The sequence below is a fragment of the Macrotis lagotis genome, chromosome 5, assembly GCF_037893015.1.
Source record: "Macrotis lagotis isolate mMagLag1 chromosome 5, bilby.v1.9.chrom.fasta, whole genome shotgun sequence".
NCBI classification, from domain to species: Eukaryota; Metazoa; Chordata; class Mammalia; order Peramelemorphia; family Peramelidae; genus Macrotis; species Macrotis lagotis.
In genome coordinates, this window is record NC_133662.1 from 55938714 (window position 1) to 55961439 (window position 22726).

The 22726-nt window shown below is 33.2% G+C and overlaps 1 protein-coding gene across 1 annotated transcript in view; it reads left to right on the forward strand.

Annotated features, from left to right (window-relative positions):
- COL19A1 (collagen type XIX alpha 1 chain) overlaps positions 1 to 22726 on the forward strand; it is a 407957-nt gene that overhangs the window by 107443 nt on the left and 277788 nt on the right. The window lies entirely within an intron of this gene.

A 22726-nucleotide genomic window follows, 5' to 3' on the forward strand; every position in this document is an offset into this window, starting at 1 on the left:
ATGTACATTTCTATTTAACATATTTACATATTAGTCATTTTATATAAAAAAATTAGAACTAATGAAAAGGAAAGAAAACATGAGACAGGAAGGAAAAACATTTTTAAAAAGTGAACATAGTATACATTCAGATTCTGTGGTTTTGTTTTTTGTTTTTTTTTTTCTTTCCCTCTGGGTGTGGATAGCATTGTCCATAACAGGTATCCCAGGGTTGTCCTTGTTCTCTGAACTGCTTAAAATAGCAGCACCAATCACAGTTGATCATCACACAATGTTGTTGTTGATGTAAACTATGTTCTTTTGGTTCTGCTCCCTTTGTTCATGCAATTCTTTCCATGCTTCTCTAATGTCTGACCACTCGTAATTTTTAATAGAAGAATTGTACTCCATAACATTAATATACCTTATTTTGTTCAGCCATTCCCCAGTTGATGGATATCCCCTCAATTTCCAATTCTTTGCTACTACAACAAAAGCTGCTATAAATATATTTGAATATATAGAACTTTTCCCCATTTTTTGTGATTTCTTTTGAATAAAGGCCTAATATTGGTATTGCTGAGTCAAAGGGTATGATCAGTTTTATTGCTTTTTTTGGGCATAATTCCAGATTGCTCTGCAGAATGGTTGGATCAGTTTGTAACTCCACCAATAGTCATTAATGTCCTAATTTTCCAACAATGTCTCCAACATCGATCATTTTCTTTTATTTCATCTTAGCCAATAGGATATGTGTGAGGTGGTACTTCATAGTTGTTTTAATTTGCATTTCTCTAATCAATAATGATTTGGAGCATTTTTTCATATGACTATATATAGCTTTAATTTCTTCATCTGCAAACTAGTTGTTTATATACTTAGATCACTTATTAATTAGGGGATTACTTGTGTTCTTATAAATCTGATTCATTTTGGAAATGAGACCTTTATCAGAAACACTAGCTATAGAAATTGTTTCCCAGCTTTCTGTTTTCTTTCTAATCTTGGCTGCTTTGGTTTTATTAGTGAAAAAACTTTTTAATTTAACATAGTCAAAATCATCCATTTTGCAATTTACAATGTTCTCTTTTTCTTCTTCAATCATAAAAATTTTCCCTTTCTAAAGATTTGAGTAATTTTTGATCTCTTAATTGATCTATTAGGACAGCTAGGTAGCACAATGAATAGAGCACTGGAGGCTCTATTTTTGGGGGTGGGAGTCAGGGGACTGGAGTTCGATTCTGGCTCAAATACTTGACACTTACTAGCTGTGTGACCTTGGGTAAGTCACTTAACCCTGATTGCCTCTTATCCAGGGCCATCTATAATTGTCCTGATTCATATGTCACTGGATCCAGATGACTCAGGAGGAGAAAGTGAGACTGGTGACTTAGCATAGCATCCCCTCACTCAAATCCAAACCATGTCCTTTTCACGGCATCATCTCCCTGATGTCTTGGTTTTCTTTAAGAATGAAGGACAGGGTGGCTAGGTGGCACAGTGGATAGAGCACTGGCCCTGGAGTCAGGCGTACCTGAGTTCACATCTGGCCTCAGACACTTAATAATTACCTAGCTGTGTGGCCTTGGGCAAGCCACTTAACCCCATTTGCCTTGCAACCCCCCCCCCCTAAAAATAATAATAATAGTAATAATAATAATAATAAAGAATGAAGGACAAACATTAATTAGTCTATGATATCTCCCTTTTTGTCTAAATCTTGTATCCATTTTGACCTTATTTTGCTATAGGTGTAAGATATAGGTCTATGCTTAGTTTCTGCCATATTATTTTCCAATTTTCACAGTAGTTTTTGTCATATAGTGAATTTTTATCCCAGAAGTTAATGTCTTTGGATTACTATAGTCATTGAGTATTCATTCTTTTCTATCTATCTTAATCCACTTGTCCATTACTCCACTTCTTAACTAGTACCAGGCAATTTTGATGACTGGTGCTTTAGTTTTAGATCTGGTATAGTTAGACCTTCCAAAAAAGGACTCATCTACCTTAAATAAGTAGTATTCATTATTGCTAAACAAAAATCACTTTTATTCACTACTTTAAAGTTTATTAGCTACTTGACTATAATTTCATGAGGTAGCCTATGTAAATATTATTATCCTTATTTTACACTGGTGAAAACTATGGCTCATCCATAACAAGTAACTGTCTGAGCCAGGTTTCTCACTCAGAACTCTGGAATCTGAAGTTCATTGTACTTCCACTATGTCATACTGACTGGGTATACTTAAACTTCTTGGTATCCATTAGCAGTTTGCTTCCCCAGTGGCTCTTAAATGTAATGCCTGAACATGTATTATAATTACAAGGTAAGCAACTTATGTTTTGTAAGCTCCATGGTAATTACTTTTAGATTTATTAAGTGCAGCAAACATCTGTAAGAAATTGTGATAGCTGCATAATTTATGAGCACTCCATTAAATGATGCCTGTTTTAAATGAGCTACTTTTTTTTTTAAGGGTCACTTTGCTGAAAGAGCTTTATAATATTTCTGGACTAGAATTCCCCTGATTCCAAGCACAGAATTTAAGCTTAAAAAAGCTTTGATTTCTTATGTTTCTGATTTATCAACATGTTTTGCCTGAATTAAAAAGCATCAGAATAAATAAAAAGAATCGACAGAGTCTCAGTAATTTAAAGAGGCACCAAATCATTAAACCTATGTCTAGGTAGCTGTTTTTGTGTTTTATGTGCACATTTGATTTTAGAAGGTAATAACCTACTACTTGGCAAACAAAATAAGGGATCTTTAGTTTGCAGATCTTCCTCCAGGTTCTCCATATCTATTATTGTTTGGACAAAATGGCATTATATATGATTTGTCTCTTATATTTTAATATTTAGCTTTATTGGAAAGTGAAAAGTGTTTATGGAGGTGATCAGAAGGAAATAAGGCATCAAAGATTAAAGATAATCTTGTCATAATTCAAGATAATAATACTTTGTAGCAAGAAGCATGCTTTCTGTTATAATTCTTATACTTCAAATTCTTATGCTGCCTTGAGAAACTAAATGTTATCTTCCATCTATATAAAGTACCTTTTCTTTTGATTTAGTATTATTTATTAATTGCAATATTTTAATGTTTCCAATAAATTGATTAAGATAAAGTCAGATCGAGTCCAAGAAACACCCACAATATTCTAGACACTATGTTAAAACTAGTATCAAGATGATTAACTATAGAGAAATTGATACTTTTGTCTTTCCTTAGAATTCGAAGTGTGACATATATGCTATTCACATTGGATAACTCCAAGAAAGAGAATCTCAAAGTGCTTCCAATATACCCTTTTCCAAGCCTGTATCAAAAACAGCCTCAGACACTTAATACTAACTTAGCTGTATGACCTTGGGGAAGTTACTTAACCTCACTGACTTACAAAAATTAAAAAAAACATCCATGAATCTTGTATACAATTTTAAAGTGATCCAACTTTTTTCCTTTGTCCATCTTATTACTCTCATTTTTTTAATTTTAAGAAATATTTTTTTCAACTACATGCAATGTAAGCTTTTTGAGTTCCACATTTTCCCTCCTCCCTCCCTCTCTTCCTCCTTTCCCTCATTCCTCATCTTGACAGGGAATAGCTATACATGTACATCTATGTTTAATATATTTTCCATATTAGTCATGCTATGAAAGAAAAACAAAAAGGGAAATATAAAGCATAAAACAAATTTTAAAAACTGAAAGTAGTATGCTTTGGTCTGCATTCAGACTTCATAGTTTATTTTCTGGGGGGACTATATTATTTTCTATCACTGGTCCTTTAGAATTCTTTGATCTGCCAAGAAGAGCTAAGTTCATCATAATTATCACACAATGTTGCTATTATTGTGTACAGTGTTCTTCTGGTTTTGTTAACTTCACTCAGCATTAGCTCATGCAAGTCTTTCCAGCTTTTCTGAAGTATACTCATTCATGATTTCTTACCGAACAATAGTTCTCCAACACATTCATAAACAACAATTTATTCAACTATTTGATGACCCAATTGATGGACCTCCTTTCAATTTCTAATTCTTTGCCACTACCAAAAAGTTGCTATAAATATTATTGTACATGTAGGTCTTTTCCCCTTTTTTATGATCTCTTTGGAATACAGACCTAGAAGTGGTATTGCTAGATCAAAGAGTATGCAACTTTATAGCCCTTTGTGTATAGTTCCAAATTGCTTGCCAGAATGGTAGAATCAGTTCATAACTCCACCAACAAAGCCTTAGTGTTCCATTTTCCCCCACCCCTTCCAAAATTGATTACCTTTCTTTTTTTTCAAATTGGACCATCTGAGAGGTTTGAAGTGGTACCTCAGTTAATTTAATTTGCATTTAATTTGCATTTCCCCAATCAATAGCATTTATTTTCACATGACTATAGAGGACTTTTAAGTTCTTCATCTAAAAACTGCCTATGCACATCACCTTTGACCATTTATCAATTGGGGAATGACTTCTATTTGACTCAGATCTCTATATATTTTAGAAAAGAGTCATATATCAAAAACACTAGCTATAAAATTGTTTTCCAAAGAGGATGGGTCAAAAGTCCATCACAGTTTAGGAAGTGAAGATGGCAGAGATTTCTCAGAGTGGAGAGTGCCATTCTCAAAGGGAAAGCCTCAACAGAGGCTTCAGACTTGCTTTCTACACTTTTAGAGCCCAGGTTTGAGGGTGAGGAGAGAAGCAGTGGGGTCTCCCGGGGGTGGGCTTCATGGGATTCATCAGGTCAGCTTGTACAGAACCAAAGCCTGTTCCAAAGAGACAGACTAGAACTGGAGAGAATGGCCCCAGGGATCCTGAGACCCTCATCACAAGAGTTAGTGACATTCAAGGATATGGTTGTGAACTTTACTACAGAGGAGAGGTACCTCTTGAACCATTCTCAGAAAGAACTGTACAAGGAGGTCTTACTGGAGAATGTCCAAAATCTTCTCTTCCTGGCCTCTTCCTATATTTATTTCAGGAAGGATGCCTCACAGAAGCAAATGTGCAATTCTACCAGATTACTTAGAAATACCAATCTTGAGAAACTGAAGAGATCAATGTGTAACATGCAGAAGAAAATGAGTCGAGTATCCTTGTGTTCAATTAATCCAAAGATCTCCAGTATGATGCCAGTATCTTCTAAGCACTACAAAATGTTGGAGACATCACTAGCAGTTTGGCAAAAAATAGATATGGATGACACTGTAGACTGAGATGAACTCCTGATGAATACATGGCTTAGAAAAGGACATCACCAAGATATTAGAGGAAATGAGGTGAATACATCTATCACAAGAGATAGAAAGGATCACAAAAACCTTCAGTGGGCAGTTTTTATCACATAAAATCCAAAAGCATATGTAAAATTTAAAGGGAAGCAAGTCATTGGGAATCACATTTGTAGCAACTTGCCATCATAAAGGTCTCATGCCCCAGGTCTATGAAGAACTGATACTAGTTCTATAAAAAATAAAGAATGGCCACAATTGACAATGGTCCAAAGCTATGAAAAGTCAAGTTTCAAAGGAAGAAATGTCAGTTATCAAAAATTAGAAACCACTGTGTCTAGGGTCAAGCATGTGAAGGGAATGGTGTGAAATCCATCCAGAAAGAGAAGCCAGAGATAGATTATGAAAGGTTGGGGAGTTTTGCCTGAAGTCACAGTCAAGGTCCCTGACTTAGAGTTGGCAAATTTTGTTCTCCTTCCTTTTTTGGTAACCTTGAAATTGGTCTTTATTCAGTCTTGCTGGAGCTTTTGTCGTCTGTACACTGTTTAACGATCATCAACATGGTGTTTTAAACCTGGAAGTGTTCTGTGAAGAATAACATTGCTGGCAAACATTAATATTTTCCAAGTGATTTATATCTATTCTCAGAGGCAGTAGGGTATCACATTAGACTAGCAAGTCAGGAAGTCTAGAACTCAAATCTAACTTCCATGATGGATAATTTCATTAGACACTTTTTATTCTAATCAATCTTAATCAGTCTGATAGGATTTCATAGGGAAAGTGATTATAAGTACTGTATAACAGGTCCCAAGTACACTTGACAGGAATGCTGATGACTAAACTCAGCTGGAGTGGAAGACCTTTAGCTGGTATGGAAAGTCCCCCAACATCATTTTTGTCTCTGGACTACTCTCTCTTGCCCAACATGACCCTCTTGTGAGCAGAGGAGATGACCCTTGCTTAACCAATCCTGTAAACACCATGCCATTTCTTACCCTCCTGGAGAATCAAAATCAAGGTCTATCATTTTACTTTGCCTCTTCTGTGTGTGTCTAGAAATCAAACCCCCAAAAGAAAGTACCTGGGGAAAGGAGAGATAACAGATCAGAGGAAGATCTGAAGGCTACTTCATTAGATGGAGCCATGAACCCATTAATAAAGTGTTACTGGCTTGGAAAAAAATATTTTCCAAGTTTTTGCATTCCTTTTCATCTTGGTTGCATTGCTTTAATTTGTGCCAAATTTTTTTAATTTAATGAAATCAAAATTATCCATTGTATATTTTATAATGTTTGTCAGCTCTGATTTGATCATTAACATCTCCCCTTTCCAAAGATCTGACAAATAAACTATTCCTTGTTCTCCTAATTGACTTAAGTTATCACTCTTTATGTCTAAATCCTATAATTCTTCTTTAAGTCATTTTTAGTAGTTAAAAACCAACAGTTATTCTAAGTGCTCCAGTATTGAATTGTAAAATTAAATTGTTCTAGGAAATTTTATGCATGAAGTTGTCACATCCTTTAATCTTAAATGGAAATCAGCTCTAATATCAAAACATTATTAAAATATATCACTATCAAAAACCATATTTCTTTAGTGATCTTGAATAAAGGTCAAATGGAGGAATCTCTTGCTTTTAGGAATTCAAAACAACATTATAGCCCCAGATTTATTTCCCATAGAGGCATTATTTTCAATCATTGTCCAAGTATGAGGCCAAGGAAATTACCATATGATACTGATGATCAAATTGAAAACTATAGGTGTAAAACATTGGCACTCAGCAACAACTGCAGATACTCAATTAAAAATGAAACCCACAATTCTGTTAAATCAGACTTAGGTGAATAGTAGGACCTATTAACATTACAATCTGAAGTTGCTTTATTTTAAAAAAAACACAACAAAACCAAAGCTAGCTATTTGTCTTGGTTAAAAAAAAAATTCAGTTTGACAACGTACCAGTTCCCTTCATTGTGGACAAGGGAGGTTATAGCACACCACACCCCAATCATGATATGTAGACACTTATCCATTTGTTGCTTTCCAATTTAATCATTTTAGCAAATCTGATAGGTATAAAATGATATTTCAAGGTTGTCTTAATTTAATTTATCTAATCAATAATGATTTAGTGCACTTTTTCATGTGATTATAAATTGTTTTGATTTCTTCATTGGAAAATTGCCTATTCATTCTTTGACCATTTATCAATTGGTTACTTTTAGTTTTGTAGATTTGACAAAACTCTTTATATTTTAGATAGGAAACCTTCATTTGAAAAACTATCTATAAAATTCCCCTCTCCCCAATTTTTGGCTTTCCTTCTGATCTTAGTTACATTTGTTTTATTTATTAAAATCCTTTTAATGTAATTGAAATTATCTATTTTATACTAGTCTCTGCTTTTTCTCTTCTTCATTTATAAATTGCTCACCTATCCAGAAATCTCATAAGCAATATGTTGCATATTCTTCTAATTTTCTTGTAAAAGATTATAATCTTTATATCTAGGTCATTTTGACATTATATTAGTAAATGGTGCAAGATATTGACCTCTGCCCAATTTCTGCCATATTGCTCTCCAGTTTTCCCAACGATTTTTAATGTGAAGTGTTTTCTAAAAAAAGTGCTTTTGATAGCTGTATTTCAGCACACTTTTTCCTTTGTAATTCTAAGCATGTTATTTAATACATTTAAAAACAGTATTCTGAGATGTGATCTAAAAATTTCATCAGGGGCAGCTAGGTGGTACAATGGATAGAGCACTGGCCCTGGAGTCATGAGGACCTGAATTCAAATATAACGCTTAATAATTACCTAGCTGTGTGACCTTGGGGCACTTAACCCCATTGCCTTACAAAAAACAAAAAACAAAATAAAAAATAAATAAAATAAAAGTTTCAGTAGACTTCAAAACACAAAAAAGATTAAAGAACACCTACTCTGTCTTCTCTTTCTTAAGTTAAAAATCTCAACTCTTTCATTTGATCTTCATATGACTTAAGCTCAAGGTCCTTCACTATCTTGTTTGCACTGCTTTGTACTTTCTCCAGTTTATCAGTATCCTTCTTAAAATTTGACATCCAGAAGTGAACATCATGTTTGGGATGTGACTTGATTGAGGCTTAGTTCAATGGGATGCCGCCGCACAATGTAGTTTAAGATCATATTAATTTTCTTGCCTTCTATATAATACTGTTTACTAATATTTAACTTGAATCCACTGAGAATACCAGTTTTTTTTATTTGACCTATTCCTCAGGTCTTGTGCTTGTATAATTGATTTTTTTAGAATAATTAGTCAATATGTGTATGACTTCACATTAAAAAACTATTGAATTTCAGCATATTTCAGCAATTTTATTTGACCCAAGATTCTAAATGATCAGCATCATTTTAAATTGACTTTTATCCAGTGTGTAAGGTATCCTGAATATTTGTATGTTATCCAAAAATTTGTGAAACATACTTTCTGCTTTTTTTCTAAATAAATGTGTTGAATAGTACAGAAAAAATCTAGATTTTGGAAGGTGAGTAAGTTGCCAATGTCATATATATATGTATATATATATATATATATATATATATATATATATATATATATATATATATCTGATTATTCAACCAGTTCTGAATCTACCTAATTGTGCTCTTTTTTAATTCACATCCCTCTACATTGTTCACAAGATTATAATGGACTAAGTCTATCTGAGTATGCTACAATCTGGGTATCTAAAATGTTTCCTTGGTCTTATGTCAGAAAAGGAAATGATGCTAATTTGGCATAACCTATTCTTGCTAAAGTGATACAGAATGTTTATGATACTGATTTTTTTCCTAAATATTTTTAATTATCCCTTTAGTAATACATTTGATTTTGCTAGGAACTGAAAACAAGTTCAAATAGCTTGAAGACTCTTTTCTGTTTCCATTTTTGAAAAGTAATACAATATTCTTTAACTCTGTAGCACTTCTTTTATTTTTCAGGATTTTTCAAATATTGCCTAGTGACTCAATAATCATAGCTGACAGCTACTTCAGTGACTAAAAATGTATTTCATCTTAGCCTAGTTAATTGAACTCATGAAAAGAACATAAGTTATATATTATTCTTGTCCTTCCAATGCTGAATTTATATTCCCTATAATCTATTTTTGTTTTGGCTTTTCTCCAAAGATAAGTTTCCCTAACAGAGAAAATAGAAATGAAATTAAAATGAATAGCTTTACTTTCTCTTTTCAGCTATCGTCATACTGTCTTTCTTGATCAGCAGTAGTATATTCTCTTTGATCTTCCTCTTTGCTCCATATGTAGTTTTTTCAAAAACTTTTTTTTAAAAAAATCACCTTTAGATTTACTTGAGTGCCCCATTCTTTGACAAAGACAGAACTGGGATAAGACTGGTAAAGAAAGCTAAGAATGACAGAAGGGAGTTGTAAATTTTAATTATTTTAAGTTTGGAATTTTAAGGTATGTTTGCCAGTTTAATGAGTGAAGAGTATGCTTTTATACATTTGGGCCATTTCCAAATTTATTTTGGATGTTGGATTTTTACCTAAAATTTATGGAAAAGATATTTTTCCAATTTTAAAAGAGGAACTTGATTTAGTAAATCCATCAAATTATCTCATCCTATTTAATTAAAGTACTACCTTAAATGAGGTAAAATATAGTTCAATCAATCATTAGAAACTTTTGACCAAGTCCTTTATCATGTTGTATAAGAAGTGTGTTTGAATTGGCAAATGAAACTTGATCAATGACTTTGTGGGGCTGGTCATCTATGCAATATCAAACTAGTTTAGATCTGACAGAGATTCAAAGTTAAACACACATCTGGTCATGGAAAGAAGAAGAAAAAGCTCCTTCTGAAAAGAAATTTCCTAGTGATGAGGGTAATGGGAGAGAAGGTCCACTTGATTTGACCTCAGTCTCCATCCCTACCTCTACTAGAGGAGTTCCTTGTGAGCTTTGAAAGACCTGGAATATTTGACTCCCTAATAATGTATCTTGGGACAGCAACAATTGGTGGCAGTGGCTGCATCTGTATTCAAGAACAAGTTAGATGTAATGAAGGCTCTTCACAAAGAGTCCAGAAAAGAAGCTGAATCATGGCTTATGTTTTTTCACTATCCCATAAAGAGATAAAAGGACTTATAAAAGAGAAACTAAACTCTGTTCCCTTTGACATTTTAATCTACTTGTTGGAGATTGCATTATAGAGTTTGGATGGGTGTTTTAAACCAGTTGTACTTGCTCTATCATCTCAGTAAATATTCTTTTCCAAAAGCTAATTAAGTCTAGATGATTAATTGATAATCAACCCATAATTATAGTTGAGGAACACACTAGTAGGGATTCATGAGTAATACCATTAGAAAGATACCCTCTCCAACCCTTAAAGGATATTCCTTGTCCTCTGACTTTTTTTATAATAAATCTACATGTGTTGTCTTTTATATGCAAAAGCTTCTTAATTTGAAGATCAATTAAAATATATCTGGAAGCAATAATTTTTCTTTATTATTCAATAAAAGTTTTCATTCTCTCCACAATTCTAATATATAATTTCATTTTCTTCTGTTTTTATTTTAAAAATATTTAAATTGTTGTTGTTCTTGGAATTTATTGGAGAAAATGGTATTAAAAAGTGAATCTTAAACCATTTTCACAATGTATACTATGATACATTTCCTAACAGTTTTCAATGAATAATTATTCCTTTCCCTATTATTTTATGATCTTGGATTTTTCAAGCTCTTTCTTGTTATATGTCATCCTTCTAATTCTGGATTATCTATAATATACCTCTGATTCCATTTTTTTAAAAACCGATTATTGCATTGTTTTAAAAATTACTATTTTTAAGTAGTAATGTGAGATGGAAGCATACACTTTCTCTTACATTCCTTCCCCATACATGAATTTTTTCTCTAAATTTTCCTTGATAATATTTATTGATTTGAGCTATATTTTTCCCTACTAAATTAATAACTTTTCCCCCTAATTTGATGAAGAATATCATTGGTAATTTGATTAGAATTGCATTAAATCTGTAAATTAATTTGGGGTCATATTTCTACCTTTACTGTATTGTCTGGATATACCCAAACATGTCAACAGTTCTCTAGCTTTTAATATTTTCTTTAGGTCTGTTTAATTTTATATTTGTTTTCATACAGATTTTGCTTTGAATAGTAAATTAATGACCATGCATTTGCTATATTGACATTATTGGAAATTGTATTTCTCTTATTGCCTTAAGAGATAGTAGATTTTCCTTTGCTAAAAATCAGCAAAGGTCAAAATTACCCAGTCAGTTGTAGGAGGGATATTTGTTTGTGTGTGGATTGGATTAGATGTCTTCTGAGGTCCCTTATAAGTCAGAGATTCTGTGATTCTTTATATCAATGTATTGGGGTTTTTGTTCTAGTTACTCATGAGACAAAGATCAACTCATTTTACAGACAGAGATACACAGAGGTGAAATAATTTGTCTTAAATCATGTAGTTTATAAATAAGAGAGACAGGATTTGAACTGGTCTTTTACGAGGTAAACTTTTGTCTTTCTAAGTTTTACTAACTAACATCTGTAATTATCAAGTATAGCATTTATTTTCATGAAGACATGATGAATGCATTACCTAAGTATTTATGATATTATGTTTGCTATATATATTTTTAAAAATAATGCATTTATGTAAAAATTTTATCTAGCTTATGGATATCTTAATACTCATATAGTACCCTCTTGAATACTTTTGAAAATTACATTATAAATAGTATTCTTTCCTAAGTGCTTTTGAAAAACTTCAGCTGTAATTCAAATTTCACTACATTTTTAGTCATATTTCATCAAAGAATTGTAGTTAGTTAAATGACTTCTCTTCATCATAGATTTTGAAATGAGAATACTATTATAAAAGCCTTGGCTTAGCATATGATGAGATAATTAACGGGCCTCACCTTAAACAAATGATAACTACTTATGGAATTTTAGAACTAGAAGAGACCTTAGAGACTTGTAGTCTACCTCATTTTGCAAAAAAGGGAAATTAGAACCCACAGGGTTAAGTAATTAGCCCAGGGTTACTCCACTATAGCCCAAAGTAGAACCTAGGTTTTCTGATTCTCTTCACCACTATTCCATTGTTTCAGATACTATAAGATCTTCTCCATAAAAATTAAACAAACTTTGGGGCATTTGCAACCCTCTTATTAACATTAAATGACTAAAATAAGCTCTTTTAGCTTTTCATAGACCAAACCAAGTCAAACTCAAATATTTATAAGCTTCAGTGTTTCCTCTCTTCTCTCCCATGTTACAAAAAGCCTCTACCCTCTAGTGGTTGCATCTGGAGAGTTATTGAGGGTGAGGGACTGTGGTGAAAAATGTCCCCCTAGACAAACTCTTAGCTGAGTCACTTCATAGCTTAATCATTCATTTCCATATCTCTTCAAATGAATGTTGAATAACAGCAGCAATGAATTCATTCCTCAATACTCTACTGCTACTTGTTTCCAGCATTAAAAATTTATCAACACCCGTGACATGGGGTAATGTAGTTCTGATGTCTAAAAGATGTGCTAATGAGTAATGTATCATTCACTAGATAGTGTTAAGTTGATTTATTTTTGTTTAAATTTCATACTTAACTCAGAACAATTGAGGTTAAAATGTTGACTTTAATTTTAGTAGTAAAACAAGGGAAATATGATTTATTATGGTAATACATCACCAAAATATTGACACATTCCATTCAATGTCAGGAAATTATGGTTATTTAGCCAATCATGAGTGGTTATCTATTACTTGAGACAGCAATTATGGTTTCTAATAAAGTATGACTTATATACATTTTAAAACATGTTACCTTTAAAAACAGTTAATTTTATATTTAATTTCTATCATAGCAATAATATGTAGAACTTTGTTCACTATGTGTTAGATGCTGGAGATACAAAGATAGAAATAATAACAATCTTTCTTGCCAGGAATTTATAGTCTAATGTAGGAAAAGATTTGTATGTATACAAGTATACAAAAAAAGGAGGTGAGAGACCCTAGTTTAGCCAAAGTGCTATATGGGAAATTAGATGAAAGAAAACTTAGTTTTATCTGGTGGAGCTATGGGAAGTGTGGGGATTAGAATAATGAGTTAACATTTAAGCCTTAAAGGTTTGCAGTACAAGTTACACATATGATCTCCTTTGGTCTTCACAACAACTCTATGAGATAAACCCCATTTATAGGTAAAAGCAAAAAACAAAACTGAGATTGAGGTAGTTTCAATAACTTATCCAAAGTCAAGCAATTAAACTAGTAAGGGTCTGATGCAAAATTCCAACTTCAGTGAGGATGTAAGTACTGGAAGTCTATCATATGAAACTTTCTTTCTGAATCAATGAATCAGTTGAGATCATATAATCATCAATCAATGAATGATCTTTTATTAACGCCTACTAAGTGTTAGACCTTGGGAATACAAGGAAAAAGAAATAAAATTGCCTCTCTTTTGAAAGAGCTTACAATTCTTTGGGTGAAGGGGAACAAATGAGGAAAGAAAAACATACATTTAAATTTATACAAGGCAAGGTAGACATAGATAAACTTCTAGCATTAGCAACTGATGGGACCAGCAAAGGTATCTCCTGCATAAGTTGGTACCTGAGTTGAGTATTGAGGAAACCAAAGGATTCCAAGAGGCAAAGGAGAGAAGGGAGAGCATTCCACAGGCATCAGACGCACCCAGTGCAAAAGACATAAAGATGGGATCATAGAACTAGACTAGACCTAATTTCAAAAGTCATTTATCCAATCTCACCTCACTTTTTTTTTTTTTTAAAGCAGATTAGGAGGGGCGGCTAGGTGGCGTGGTGGATAAAGCACCCACCTTGGAGTCAGGAGTACCTGGGTTCAAATCCGGTCTCAGACACTTAATAATTACCTAGCTGTGTGGCCTTGGGCAAGCCACTTAACTCCATTTGCCTTGCAAAAACCTAAAAATAAAAAAAGGCAGATTAGAAGCAGAGGCTCAAGGATATTCTCCTCCTCTCCTTAACCTCCTGCACCCTCTTTCCTTTCTCTTAACTGTTACCTTCACTCTCCTCAGTCCTCTCTCTCTCTCTCTTTATCTTTCCCTCCTTCCTGGTTCCTTCCTCTCTTTTCAAATGTCAAACAAGGTCTTTAACTGCCAGACTTGTAGAAACTGAAACTTAATAAGCAATCAGCAATCTAACTTTCAGATAACAGAACAAAATATTCTTGCATAGAATGTGCATTTTTGTAGACAAGAGCTGTCTTTTCACTATATCAAATCAGATATATATATATATATATGTTTGTGTGTGTGTGCGCACACACACACACACACACACACACACACACACACACACACATTTTTGTTACCATTCAACAGGTATTGCTCCTCCAAATAGTAATGGGTCTACTATTCCAGTTCTAGATGGTGTTACTGATGCAAATAAAAATTTTTCTGAAGTTCAAGATCCTATTAACCACAAAATATTACATTTCTTTTTTTCTTTTTTTTTATTAAGGATATTATTTGAGTTTTACAATTTTCTCCCAATCTTGCTTCCCTCCCTACATTTCTTTATTTAATTTTGCTACTTAATTTGACTACTGATTGGCAAAAGAATTACAAGAATGAGATTAAAGCTGTCATCTTACAGGATGGGAACTGGAATTTTTGTACATTAAATTAAGATTGGGGATAGGTACAGGACCTATGATTTCATTGATATAGATAACTCCCTGGTTAGAAACTTCCTTTATCAATGCAAGGTAGTGCCTTCTTTGCATTTTCTTATCTTAGCAACTTACCTAGAGCACCAAGTAGTTAAATGATTTTTGCGGGGTGACATAGCCACAATGAGTCAGAAGCAGAGCTTAATTCCAGGCGAACTGAACTAATTAAAAGTTCATTTTGCTCAGAAAATAAAATACTGGGTGGTTTTAAAATTACATCTTTATTTATAAATAATCTATGGGTGGATCACTTGATAGCTTTATAAAAGTAGACTCAATTTTTCAATAGGAGAAGCATGCTCCTACAGAATCTCTAGATAGTAGGCTTTGGAATATAATTTTTTCATTAGAATATAGATAGCAATAATGTACAATCAAAATATTAAACCAAGAAAAGTATTTTTCATATTATAGTCTGTTGTTGAATTGTTTGGGGTGTGTCTAATTCTTCAAGACTCTATTTAGAGTTTAATTGGCAAAGATTCAGGAGTTATTTGCCATTTCTTTCTCCAGCTCATTTTACAGATGAGGAAACTGAGAAAAACAGGGTTAAATGACTTGCCAGAGGTTACATAGCTAGTAAGTGTCTGAGACCAGATTTGAACTCATGTTTTCCTGACTCCAAGTCTTGATTTCTATCCACTGTGCTACCTAGCTACTTATTATAACCTAGCTCTGTGAAGTTTTGGGGCCTTTGGCATAATTTAAGAAGAAAGTGCCAAAATTAGAATATTGTCTGATAGGATTCAAAGTTTGAAGAGTGTATTTTTTTAGGATTTCATTGGAAAATCTGTCATAGTGTCCACCTGCCATATTCTACATGAATGCAGATATATTAAATGCCTTTATTTTATAAACAAACAATTCTCTCATTCTTACACTAAAACAACTGTGGATATTTTACTTCACCTCCTATGGCTTTTCTCTCATCACCTTCCAGTAATTTAATTAATGTCAGCATGTTCTATCTTTATTTTATTTGCCCCAGTAAGATGCAACCCTGCTGTAACTCTTCAAAAGTACTTATGTTTGACAGCTGACTTGAAAAATGGAGCTCAAGTCAATTCACTTTAAAAAAAAAGCACTTATTAAATAACAACTATGTATTAATGCAGTGGTGAAGAGGGTTGCATACATGAATAGAAAGAATAAGTTAAATATAAAGGTAGATTCAAATAAAATTCTATAAGGCATTTTAGTAGAGAGTTCTGCATAGAGTGAAATAGAAGGCAATATCCTACTTGGACCATGAGTGAGTGAAGGACTTTCTTTGCCTCCAGGATGTGACCACTCCAATAAGTTTTTACTACTCCTTTTTTTAAAGGTTTTTGCAAGGCAAATGGGGTTAAGTGGCTTGCCCAGGGTACTCCTGACTCCAGGGCCAGTGCTCTGTCCACTGCACCATCTAGCTGCCACTGTTTTCACTACTCTTGTCTAAACAATTTTCCTAAAATATTCACTGTGATCATTGCCTTTCTCTACTCAGAAGTATTCAGACAGACAGAGGTGGGCTGATTGATTCCATTTTACCTATAGCATAAGCACAGGCATAGAGATAAGAGATGACCAAAAACTGAGAATGTAGTTTGGCCTCAATTGAAATTGGCTGAAATGTAGGTTATGTGAAGAAGGTTAGTATGAAATGGAGAAGTTCTAGATTATGGAGAACCTTTGAAGGCCAGAGTGAGTTTATACTTCACTTAGCAGCATGAAACTATTGAAGACCTTTGAGTGGAGGAATCATTATGAACTTTAGGATTCTCCAGTCAGAGATATTATGGATAGATAAGAAACATTCTTCTGTAAAGATATTGTTTTTCTCGGTTAAGCCATTTCAGATAACACTTGAACCAAGGTGATTGCAATGGGAGTAGAAGAGACAAAGTTGTGCTGTAAAAGGTGGAAGTAACAAGACTTGGTTGCTAATGGATAGGTAGGATGAGTAAGAGGGCAAAAATACAAGCAGTTTGGAAATTGTGAGCCAAGGATCCTGGAAGAGTGATGGTGCCATAGGTAGAAATAGACAAGTTTTTTAAAAAGTACAAATTTAAGGATAGCTTTGCATGGAGGACAGAGTATTGAATTTGGAATCAGGAAGATCTCTATTCATATCTCACCTGTGTCCTTTCAGTGCAATATAACAATAGCAAGTCAAACTGAGGCTTTTTAAACTTTATCTGTGAGATGGAAAGATCTTAAAAGCCATGGATAATCTTGCCAAAGGAGAGAGTTTTGAAAGAGAAGAAGAGGATGGAGGAAAGGAAATTAAAGAATATCTAAGAGGCAGAAGAAATATTACAAAGATTAAAAGAATCAGAAAAGGAGTCATCATAGAGGTAAAAGGAGAGCCCATATGCAACATCTCAGTTGTCAAATTATCTCAGATATTCGGGACAGGAAAAATCAACATTTGGATTAATTTGTAGACTAAAGAGATGGAGCCATTATGAAAGGAAGAGATGGGGAGAGCAGATAAAGTAGAATTTCCAGAACTTACATATCATGTTAGTAGTTCCACTGATATAGAAGTAATAAATCCCACTTTCTATTTTATATGGTAAAATTATAGATAATGGAAGGGATAAAAATGGAAATCCACATATAATTCAAAGACCTAATTTTGGCTAAAGGTAAATTTAATCTTTTTTGCATAACTACCAAAAGTAGCAATAACTAGTGTGATATAGACTTATCCCTTGTTAACCCAATCTTAGTGAAAGAGATAAAAATGATTAAAATCTTCAGAAAAAATAAAAAGGTAAATAGTATATGGTAACTAATGTACACAGATGATTGACAAATAAACTGCCAACCCCAAAAGATCAAGAGACTAGTAACACAAGTCCTTGTCTCCAGTGCTCAGATCTTACCTTGCATGTAGGATTAAGGAATGATCCTTTAGAAGAAATAACATTAATCACTCAGAAACTTAAATCTACTGGGGAGTTATGTTTTTATTAATGCAGCCTCAGAGTGCTTAGGCCTGGGCTAAAATAAATCAGACTGGGCTGTCCAAAATTCTAATAAAAATTGGTAATGTGACCTATAGCATCTTAAGGCTACCAATGTTCATTACTTCCATAAGATATATCATCATTATGACACTGCTAAATCTCAAAGGCCTGAAGGCTTTTCTATCTATTTGAAAGAGGTAGATTTAATACTTAAAAGAGATAACATTCTCCAAAAAAGATAAAATTATTTTTTTATCTTTCTTGAACATGGATTTGATCCTTGAATTTTACAGTGCCTCCTATCCAATTTCTACAAAATCTCTCAGAGAATTAGATCACAGAATCTCGGAGCTGGAAGGGACCTCAGAGACCATCTAGTTATGAGACCCCATTTTACAAAATACAAATGGTTTGTAGCCATTGTTTGAAGACTTCCAGTGAGGTTGAACTAATACATGAATCATCAGATACAAGGAATATTAAAAGGATCCTTAAAAGGAGCCTTAAAGGTATAAAATAGGTCCTTTGGATTTCTCAGTTTAAGAAACAGAGATTTCATTATCATTTTGTTAAAAATGTATTTTATCTATCATGACTTTCATTAACTCATAGCATTTAGACAGGCACTTTAAAAATAGTATCATTTCTAAGTCCACACACATTCAATAAACGATTGATTGTATACTAACACTGTTGCTTGCTACTTTATAAGAAATTCCAAGTATGCAAATCCCACAAAGACATAAAGGATCCTCATGAGCTTTTAAATTCCCAGAAAGACAGAACAGAAATATAAAACATTAAATTATTCAACAACAATATATCACTCTATGTAGCTTATCCCATTTGTGGTATACATTATATTTGTGCTGTGACATAGGCGCAGTTATTAATTCCATTATGTAGATGTGGAAACTTAAGCAAAGAGAAATTAAGTGACTTTCCTAGAGTCATAGCAAGAAAGAATCTGAATAAGGATCAATTCTCAACTAAATGACAATGATGTTTGTCCTTTATTCTCGAAGAAGAGCATGACATCAAGGTGGTGATGCCTTGACAAGCACAGGAATTGGATTTAAATGAGGGGTTATGCTAAGTCACCAGCCTCACTTTCTCCTCCAGTGTCAACTGGGTCCAGTGATCAGATATGAATCAGGACAACTGGAGATGCCCTGGATGCGAGCTAATCAGGGTTAAATGATGCCTAAACGCACACAGCTACTAAGTATCAAGTGTCTGGATTCGAACTCCTGTCTTCCTGACTCCAAGACCAGTGCTCTGTCCACTGCACCACTTAGCTGCTCTAGTAACTAAATGGTACTGTCATTGGCAAGAGCTTTTGAATTTGTAGTTTGTCTTGTAGTGGTTTCTCAGTAATATGAAATAGTCCTTATGCTAAAGACTAATAATAGTAACCAACATTTATAAAGCACTTTATGTTTACAAATTATTTCCCACTTACATGATCTCATTTTATTTTTTCAACCTTATAAGATAGATAGGGAGATTTAAAAGACTGATCCTGAGATTTTATTTGTATAGAAAACTTGTAGGTGAGGAAACCCCCTCTGCTGATAGAGATCAGCACATTTATTTCTTCTATCAGAATTGCTTAGAATAGTAATAGACTAAAGTAACTTGTACAGAATTACATAGCCAGAAAGTATTAAAAGTAAAAGTCAAATTCAATTTTTCCAAGCTCTGAAATCAACTCTCTAATATTGTTATTTTCCATATATTACATATAGATGAGGGATGACGGCAAGTGATTTGTCCAAAATCCCAGTTAGTATAAAGGAGATTAACCCCTGATCTTTCTGACTACATATGCAGTTTCAATTATATCATATTATATATATTTTTTTAATTTTTGATTTGTTTTAAATCTTCCCTCTGTTGCTAAAGCTTTCCTGAGGTTCTCATATTTAATTTTAGTCTTTTCTTCCTTTCTAGTAATAACTTAATTCTTATATTTTCACTTTTTCTTCTTAACTCATCATTCCTTTTCATTTAATTTTATCTACTCTCTGTATATTCCGTGGCATTTTATTTCTTAACTTTCTTTAGTGCTTATTTTCCTTGGCTCTCTTGTTAATCCTTGATTCCTCCTTCAGCTAATTTTGTTTTCATCACTCCCTTGGCTGCGGCCTCTGCTGATTGCTGGCTTGCCTCTGTCAATTTCAGGCTACCTTGAAAAGAGGATAGAACAGCTAATTTCTTTGCAAGACAATCTAATCAGCAGTTATATGCTTCCAGCATGACAAGAATCAGGAATGATGACTTATTGTGGAACTTTGGGGCAAATCAGATAAAGACTGGGAAGAAATGTGACTAAATAGATTTTTATGGTAATTACTGTAGAAACACATTTAGTTCTTACAAAAAAATCTTGCTTACTTTAAGTAGTCTCTACTTAATCTACAGGTAATCAATATCTAACAATTCTCATTTACTTCATTGTATCGCCATCAGAAATTAACCTTATTCATCAAAGTTTTTATTTATGAGAATTTCTAAGTGTTAGAAAAATAGTACTAATGGTATTAGAAACCTTTGACTTAACTGGGAGCCTTAGGTGACAGTTGTAACATTCTTTTTTAAGAGATCAGATTAAATGAAGTTCTAGAGCCTTTTCTCCCATTCATTTAGTAAGTAATACACTCCCTGGCAAATACTGAATGAGTTTGTTCTCCTAGCCTGCAATAGCCTAGTTCTATTCTATAGAAAACATGAAATATTTGTTATTTCAGCTGTTGTCATGAGTGGATATTATAGATGATGAGATGCCTAAAAGGATTCCATGGAGCTCTTTTCATGTCTCCCTTTCTAGCCTTAGTCATTGAAATCATTCTTAGTTCTCCTATTTACTTCCTAATTCTCACAACTTCTGATCTATGTTTCCAACAGTGAATAGAGTGGAAATAAAATCAGGGGCAAAAGTCAGGGTTTTTCTTCTTTTGGTCTTTTTGCTTCACTTGCCTTTTGCTTCACTTCCCATTTCTTTTTTCTAGAAAATGATCCATATTTTGCATAGCAGTCTATTTATATTTTAAAAGCAAAATGCTGAATAATTAATGTATTTAAATTGGGGACTCTTAACCTGGGATATGTGAACCTTTTAATGTTTAAATATAATTGGTTTCCTTTACAATAATATGTAATCATATGCATTTAAAAACATTCAGAAAAAAAGATCCTTAGACTTAACCAGACTGCCAAAAGTGTTAATTCAACCAAAAAATTAAGAAACTGTGACTTTAAATAGAATTATATATAAGCAGTATTATGCCTATAAGAATGTAAACTATATTTTCTTTTTTCTCAATTACATACAAAATAATATTTAACATTTTTCTTTAAATTTTGAGTTCCAAATTCTTTCCCTCCCTTCCTTTCCTCTCCCCTCTTTAAGAAGGCAAGAAATTTGCTATAGAATAAACTGTCTAGTCATGCAAAATATATTTTCAAATAGGCCTGTATTTTCTTAAAATTATTTTAAGTACTTGCACATGATCTGTCCAGTGGAGTTGTGTTGCAGAGAACATTGCTTTGATAACTAGCTGTGTGCCAGATTCTTGCTAATACTGATCTCTTCCTCTCATTTAATGTTTACTAGGGCTCATAGGTGACATTGGTGTAACTCTTCAAGAAGCTGAATATGTAAGCACCAAGCACAATGCTAAGACCCACAATTGGTACTCAGCAAATGCTTGTTGATTGATTTGCAGAATTTAGCACTGGATTTCTAATCTCCCACCCAACCTAGGAATCTCTTCTATAAAATCCTGGCAGGTGGTCATTTAGGTTCTCTAGTCATGCTCAACTCTGTAAGAAAAAATCCTTCCTCACTTTGGATCAAAGCCTATTTTTCTATAACTTTTATATATTTGTCCTAGCCTTGCCTTTGAAAGCAAAACTGAAGAAACCTATCCCTTATTTCATATGTTGTTCCTTCAAATTCTTAAGGGCACTATCATGTCTTCCTTAATTTTCTCTTCTCTAGGTTAAACACCCTTAGTTTAGTAATTAGGTTTTCATTTGAAACCAAATTCTGATAAAAAATTATGTTAATAATGGAACCCTGTATTTCAGATTGGTCTGGTTGGTGATGTGGGACTATTACCATCTGTTATCTGTAAATTATATTTCTGCTATTTAAGTCTAAGATTATTCTCATCACCAGAAAGTTGGCCATGAGATAATGGCTTTTATTCACAGCAACTCATTAATCAATTAATCAAGAAGCACTGAAAAACATACTAACCACCAGGCACTGTCCTAGGTGCTGAGGATAAAAAGATTTGTTCTTTTGGAAACTGTCATTTAATATCCTTTGATCTTATTTATACATGGGAAATGGTTCTTACTCATAAAAATTGAAATCAGTTTCTTATATATTTGGAAATGAGCCCTTTTTTAAAGAAGCATCTCACAAGCTCCTCTCAGCCACAGTTACTTGTTTCCCCTTCTAAATTTTTCTACTTTAGTTTGTTCAAAATCTTATTTTATGTCAAAAATAGTCCTTTGTCTCTTGTACTATTGAGAATAAAAAGACTATGCTAGAGCAGTTGCAATCTGTTTTGGTGGAAGGAGAGTCAATATCAGTGAAGTCATGGATCTTTTGAAGTGCTGAAGGTTGAATTAGGTCTTTAGTTTTCTGAGAACAACTTTTAATGAACTTATAGAAGATAGCCTTGATCCTTTCAGTTCTATTCAATTACAAAAAAGCTACTTGTTCTACCTATACAGTAGTTTGTAATACTAAGTGTAAAGT